The sequence below is a fragment of the Neovison vison genome, chromosome 4, assembly GCF_020171115.1.
Source record: "Neovison vison isolate M4711 chromosome 4, ASM_NN_V1, whole genome shotgun sequence".
NCBI classification, from domain to species: domain Eukaryota; kingdom Metazoa; phylum Chordata; class Mammalia; order Carnivora; family Mustelidae; genus Neogale; species Neogale vison.
This window is the reverse complement of record NC_058094.1, coordinates 130,851,255-130,859,004: the sequence shown is the minus strand read 5'-3', so window position 1 is coordinate 130,859,004 and position 7,750 is coordinate 130,851,255. Positions and strand designations below refer to the sequence as shown.

The window sequence follows — 7,750 nt, the reverse complement described above, 5'->3', positions numbered from 1 at the left end:
TTCAAAAGTGCTTCAACTGGTTTGTGACTCTTGGCATTTTAAATCTTTCCTTAGAAGACATGAGAGAGAGAGAGAGAGAGAGAAAGAAAGGAAGGAAGGAAGGAAGGAAGGAAGGAAGGAAGAAGGTATAATATAATTAATTTGTAAACTTTAAAGGAGACAAGATTCTTACCTGATATTGTCCAATAATCCCTATGACAGGAAGAATAATGTTTCCCCCAAAGGTATCAATATTCTAATCCCTGATCTGGTGAAATAATTCCCTTACCTGGCAAAAGAGAAACTTCACAGATGTGATTAAATTAAGGATTAAGATTCTTAATTCATCATCAGCCAGATGATCAGGCTGGCTCTTAGGTAATCACATAGCTTTATGAGAGAAGAGGGAGGCAGGGGAATGAGAGACAGAGATGTGATAATGGAAGCAGAGGACTGGATGATACAATTGCTGTCTTTGAGGATGGAAGAAAAGTCATGAACCAAAAGGAATTTGGATGTTCTCTGAAGGTTAGGAAAAGAAAGGGAATAGTATCCCCCTGGAATCTCCAGAAGAACTAGCTATGTGTATACCTTGAGTTTAACTCTGTGAAACCCCTTTTGGACTTTGTCCTCTAGAATTTTATTTTATTTTTAAAAATATGTATTAATTTATTTAGGGGGGGTGAGAGAGAGAATCTCAGCATGACTCCCTACTGTGTTTGGAGCCCGATGAAGAGCTCCATCTCACAAACCGGAGATCATGACCCTGAGATCATGCCATGAGACAAAATCAAGAATCAGACACTTAACCAACTGAGCCACCCAAGACCTCTGTCCTCCAGAATTTTATTATTTTATTTTATGTTTTATTTTAAATATTTTATTTATTTGAGAGAGAAAGAGAGAGATGGAGAGGAAGCATGAGCAGGAGGCGGGGCAGAGGGAGAAGCAGACTCCCCATTGAGCAAAAAGCCTGATGTGAGGCTCCATCCCAAGTTCCTGGGATCATGACTTGAACCAAAGGCAGACTCTTTTTTTTTTTTTTCAATTTATTTATTTTCAGAAAAACATTATTCATTATTTTTTCACCACACCCAGTGCTCCATGCAAGCCGTGCCCTCTATAATACCCACCACCTGGTACCCCAACCTCCCACCCCCCCCGCCACTTCAAACCCCTCAGATTGTTTTTCAGAGTCCATAGTCTCTCATGGTTCACCTCCCCTTCCAGACTCTTAACTGACTAAGCCACCCAGACATCCCCAGAATTTTAAAAAATACAGTCATGTTGTCGGAAGCCATTACATTTCTGGTAATTTGTTACAACTACAAGAAACTAATCCAGTTCTCATGGAGCAATCAGTCCAGTGATAATATGGACACATATATCAGTATTACTCAGTTGGTAATAGCACTGAATTAAGCATTCACAATGCACTTCACACAAATGAAGACATGGAAATATATTTAAAAAAAAAGATATTTAGGGACATGGAAGTGAGTGGGACAACTGTACCATACTTCTCAAGAAAGTTTTTTGCAATGGGGGACTGATAGAATGATAGAAAAAAAAAAGATAATTCAAGAGAAATTTAGACTACCTATTAACCAAACACAATTTAAAAATACATGAATTAACACAAGTTATAACACAGTGAACTTGTAGAACAATAAGGATGAAGCAAATATTTTATGAGACTAGAACAGCAGAGACACATCTATGAATGATCTAAAATTTAGCCAAAAGTAGATTTCTCAATAGCTGTAGGAAAGATTCTAGGGAATAATTTGACAAGAAGTAAAGTAAGCTCAATAGAAGAAAGGATACAAAATAGTATTTAAAAGGATTTTGACCAAATGCTTTGTTAACCCATTGAATTAAAAAGAAGTACAAAAATTTAAAAATTATTAGATGTATTATTACAATAAATGTGAATTAAATTTAATCCTGCATGAAAAGTGGGGATTTGGAGAAAAGACAAATCAGGCTACATTTGTCTTACTTATGAGAAGCATAGATCATCGTACCTATCTGTAGACTATGCAAATGTGAAAATATATATGGAATTTTGTTTTTGTAGCATTTGACCAGATTATAACATTTGGCAATTTTGAATATGATTATTTAATGATGGTATGTGCTAGTAGTAGCTCTCGTGGCAGAGGGAGAGGGGAAGTATGACTACCACACCAAACTAAAATCCAAATAAATGTAGTCCATTGTCACCCAGTAAATACTCATTACTACCTGTATCCTGGACAATTTATTGTAATCAGAGATACAAGATATGGTTTCTACTACATGTCACACATTTAGAAAGAGCATTAACCATACTAATAGAATACAATACAATGGTATGCTATGACAAGGAGGTAATGTTGTGTACCATGAACAAAAATCAAGCAACTTTAGGTGTAAGGAAATGGTTGGGCATGTTACCTTGGACTGGGTTTTCAGGAATATTCTCTATAGTAGGAGACAATTAATCAGATACTAGAATAAAATGGTGAACAGAATGATGGAATGATTCTGAGAAAGAGCATTCCTGGCAGAAGACACAGATTCGCATGAATCCTGAGGTGAAAATAAACCTGAAATATTCAGTGGAAACAAGAGATCTGTGTGCAGAGACAGGTGGGTGGGAGGGTTTATGGAGAACATGAAATGGGCTTCTGCTATAACTCCCTGACAAGGGTAGGTTCCTATGCGGGCTTGTATTTTCATCTGGATGATAAGGGTAGGAACAAGAGGGTTCTGAGAAAAGCCATGATTTGTCAGAATCTCTTTATGCATTTTTCCCAGTGACATTGTACACAGTTCTTTTTGTTCTATGGAGTGTCTCCAATTAGATGCTCTCCTTCCTCCAGGTATAAACTCTGTCCTCCATCAAAACCCAGCCCAGAAAAAGTCTACAACTTACAAACTAGGCATCAGAAAAGGGCTGCTAAGACAAACAATATCTTTGCCACAAATTTCCCCTTAGAAATGTATGCTCTGAATGTGCATCTAATTTCCAAAAAGAGTTTTCTTTTTAACTTATTTTCATTTCAATCATACATTTAATAATCTCTATACATATGTATATCATATATGTCACTATGTGTTAAACCAAGATCTTTTTTAGAAAAGTGTTATATTCAATCCTCTTATCTCCTTAAAAATAAGACAATTAGAATGATATCTTAGTGTCAAAGTGTTTATACCATTACCAAATTAAAAAAATAAAATAAATTGAAATATACTTTTGTTGTTGGAGATAGATTTTGCATGACTTAAAATAATTTACTATATTAGAGCAGTGGTTCATATACATATATACATATATGTATATATATGCATGTATACATGTATATCTATTTATACAGATGTATATACATGGAACATGGAAAAATGAGGTCAATAGATTTTACATAATTTATCATGTGTACAGATATACTCTGAGGAGCAAAACCCACTAAACTAGGGCAGTGATATTCTCTTTGGGAGTAATCGAAAATGAATCTGCTTTGCCTTTCAGAGTTTCAGAGACATTGTGAAGTGTTCCTCTTCCATGGGCCGTAACTCTCATGGCCATGCTGGAGGTTCTGATGTGTTTCACTTCACCTGGCTCTCCGCAGGAGCACTGCCAAGGACTCTATTTGCCCCCCAGCCATATGTTTCAGTATGTCTCTATTGCTGTCGAAGCCAAACTCTGATGTGGTTCATAAATTTTTGGATGAACTTGCAGAATGTGAATTCAAAAATTAATGAGCATGGATTAACACTCTCCCTGGGCAGTCTTTGTTTATGTGCTTAACACATTAGACCTATGACCCATTCAAATCATTTTCATTGCATTATTGCAAACCTATGATCCAGACAGGTGCAGTGCAATCGGAAAGCGTACCATAATAAATAACACTATTGTCCTAGAGGTTTCATTTCACCCTTTGAAAATATCTGAAACTCTGAGGCTATATATAAATAGAAGCTTACCAACTTTTATCAGGAAAAACTAAATAACTCACTGCAAATTTTGTTATAACATCAACTACAAAAATTATATGTGAAGTGATTACAAGATATAGAAAATGTACACTTTAGCATTTTTAATTAATGAGACAAAATGAAACTGGAAGGAAAGTAAGCAAACCTTTTAAATGGGGTATGGATGTGATAAATCTTTTCTTCTTCTTTTTTTAACGTCTAGGGTTTGGGAGGAGAAGGGAAAAATACACACAGCTGCAGAGTAAGAAAGCTTGGAAAAAGATACGTAGCTGGACCTATACAGCTATGCTGAAGTGATTATGCAGTGGCCTTCATATGTAAGCCATGGAATTGTCTGACTGCGAGGGCCTTATCTAAATCTTGCAAAAGAAAGCCTCAGCCAGAGCTATGTGGTTTGTTTTTTGTATGTCTATTTAAAGAAAATTGCATAAGTCCATAATTTATCCGCAAACTATTGTGATATGCAGTTTATTTGAATTTTAACAAGATAATTTTTCAAGATCCCTAGGGATTTATTTGTGGTCATATTGGTAGTGATGGTAATAAAGAATGGGTTGAGAAAGCACAGTAATGAGTAAGAAAAACGACATCCAACTAAGGGGATTCCCTATGGAATGGTTTATGTTCTCATCTTTAGTGTTATTCTGTTCACCATTTTATCAAAACAGAGATGACATAGATGGCGTGTTTCTCCAATTGTCGGAGGCCTACCTGCAATGTACCGCTTAACATACCTGACAGTGGGCAATGATGTTTAAAAAAACAAGCTCTTAATTTTCAGCAAAATATTCCTTTCTCCCCTCAAAACCACCATAAGGTTCTAAATACCAATCATGTATTATAGATAGAAAATAGAGTTATGTGATAAAACCTGAGTGCAACAAAAAACATAACTCTTTGATTTTTACATTGCACTAATTACAAGTGATTATTTATTACAAGACTTCTAAGAGAAATCATACAAGATAATTCATGCTGTTAAAACATATATTTAACATCATAATCACATAAACACATGGGAGTTCAATCATTAAAACTTTCTCAGTAGTCTGTATTATTATTCCTTAAACTTCTTATTCTCAGAAAATGTTTGTTTCTATGTTTGCATTATGCTATTGACTTGATGAATCTTCTTATGTGGTGCCCTAAGAATGTGGTTTTTAAATAAATGGCAATTTTACTTTTGTTAAGTTTGGTTGTTTTGTAGATATGCGTTTCTAACTGGAAACAGTAGATGCTTGAAATAAAGTCTGCCTCTAGGGCCCCTTATTTTTCTACATACTCCTCTCCCTGTGTAAAGCACTCCATATACAAATGTTCAGTTTCTGGCCACTGGTTTAAGATGTCACAGTGAAAATAACATTTTTATTTTAATTTTCCTAAAAAGTTACCTACCTTTTCTAATGCTTGGATTTCAAAATACAGAATTCCTTTTAATTGGTGACATAAAACAATTGCTTTCTAAAATTTTTATTATAGAGGAGAATATCAAAATTGGTAATGTTTTGTTTTGTTTTGTTTTTTCCTTCAGGGTAAATAGAGGAAGAGAAGTATATTAGTTTTCTATTGTATAACAAATTACTACAAAGTCGGTGGGTACAACACCCACTTATTATCGAATAGTTTCTATAGGTCAGAAGCTGGGTGAAGTGTGGTTAGAATCTCCTTAGGACTTCAAAAGTTTGAAACCAAGGTATCTGTCAGCCCATGTTCTCATCAGAGACATGATGTCTTCTTCTTGGTTCAGTCAGTTTGGGGAAGAATTCAGTCCTTGAAGTTGTAGAAATGAGATCCTTATCTTCTTGCTGCCTAAATTTCCTCTCAGAGTCTCCCCTCAGGTCCTAGATAAATGGCCTTCTCACCTACGGTAGCTTACTTCTTGAAAGTCAACAAGAAAGTCCCACTCCAGTCTGCTAAATGGAGTCTTATGTTATATAATGGGAGTGACTATCGCATCACCTTCTTCTTACTGTGTAACCTAATCAGGGGAGCTAGCTTACCATACATGCAGTCTTTCCACACTCAAAGCAGATGACATATACACTAGTGGACTGAAATCTTGGTGACAACTTTAGAAATATGCCTATGACAAGAAAAAAATATATATATTAAATATATATTCTAAAAATAAATAAAAATAAAACAAATGAAAGTTACATAAAAATACAAATGCATATTAAAATTAAATATATATAAAATAAAAATAAAATAATAATTTTTTTAAAGGATTTTATTTTTTTGTTTGTGGAGGGAGGAACAGAAAGAGGGAAAGAGAGAGAGAGAGAGAGAGATCTCAAGCAGAAATAGAGCTGAGCATGGAGCCTGACTCAGAGGTTAATCTCACCACCCCAAGATTAGCCAAAATTGGGAGTCAGATGCATAACTAACTGAAACACCCAGATGCCCTGAAATAAAATAAAATTAAATATACATAAAGAGGGAGGGAGTTTGCTTCAAGATTTTCATTCTCTATAAAAGTTTAGAGGGTCCGTTTTTCAATTCATTCATGCATTTACCCATTTCTTCAGCAAAAACTTTAAAGTGTCTCTGCAATACTGCAATGAAATTCTGATATTAACTATCTGGAGTTAGGACAGACTCCACAGATTAAAAACAATAGTCACCAGCAAAGGTTCACTAACTGTAGACACTAGCTACATTTTGGGGATCTCCAGGCCACCCTCATGTCTGATCACTGACTACAAATTCTGGGAGTTCACGACTATATTAGGTTTGAAAAATTGTTAGAATGACTGATAGAACTCAGGAAAACACTATATTGATTATCAAAATTTTGTTATAAAAGATATAAGTCAGTACTAAACAAATGAGATACATAGGGTAATGTCTGGGAGGGTATCACTCCAGAGCTTTAAAGTCCTGTCTCCATGAGATCAAGGCATATCATTCTCCAAGCACACGGATGTGTTCTTCAACCAGGAATCTCACACAAGCCTCGATGTTTTAAATTTGGATTTTACGGTCTCCCCGTCAGGGAATCGAAACCCGGTCTCCCGCTTGACAGGCGGGGATACTCACCACTATACTAACGAGGACATTGGGGAGGGTATGTGCTTTTGGGTAAATTGGAAGGGGTGGTGAACCACGAGAGACTATGGACTCTGAAAAACAATCTGAGGGGTTTGAAGTGGCGGGGAGGTGGGAGGTTGGGGTACCAGGTGGTGGGTATTATAGAGGGCACGGCTTGCATGGAGCACTGGGTGTGGTGAAAAAATAATGAATACTGTTTTTCTGAAAATAAATAAATTGGAAAAAAAATAAATTTGGATTTTATTTTGCAGGCATGGTAGGTTGAATCATTAGCCCCACAAGTAAACTCGACCTGTTGCCCCCCCCTTCCCAGGAGGTTGGGCAAATATTTGTGGCTCAGAGCTTCTGTATCATAATCACATAATTAAGTTTTTCTGGTATGAGCAGTTCCCATCCTGAGTCATCTCCTGAGCATAAATTCAGGTGTTTTCTCTGATCTTCCATGAGTAACAGAGACATTCCCACAATGCTGGCAATGTAAGAGTTTAGAAGCTCCTTCCAAAAAACTAAGGATGAATATCAGATATTTTATTAAAAATTATTATTATATAATAGCCTTTTGTTATTAACTGACCTAAGCTCTATGGCTGCTATGGTGAACATGGTGGACTGAGCTTTTGCCCTCACAAGGCTAACATCTGATGAGAGAATCAAAATAATCAAAACAAGTCCTGAAAAAAAAGAAGTAATAGAAGTAGATGGAATGAAGAAAAAGGGAAACGATGAAGATACA

At 35.8% G+C, this 7,750-nt stretch overlaps 1 non-coding gene across 1 annotated transcript; it reads right to left on the bottom strand.

The window, feature by feature from the left end:
• Window positions 1–6,950: 6,950 nt before the first annotated feature.
• On the bottom strand, window positions 6,951–7,022 carry TRNAD-GUC. The gene has a single exon. It is a non-coding gene; the product is annotated as a tRNA-Asp (tRNA).
• Between the last annotated feature and the right edge of the window lie 728 nt (window positions 7,023–7,750).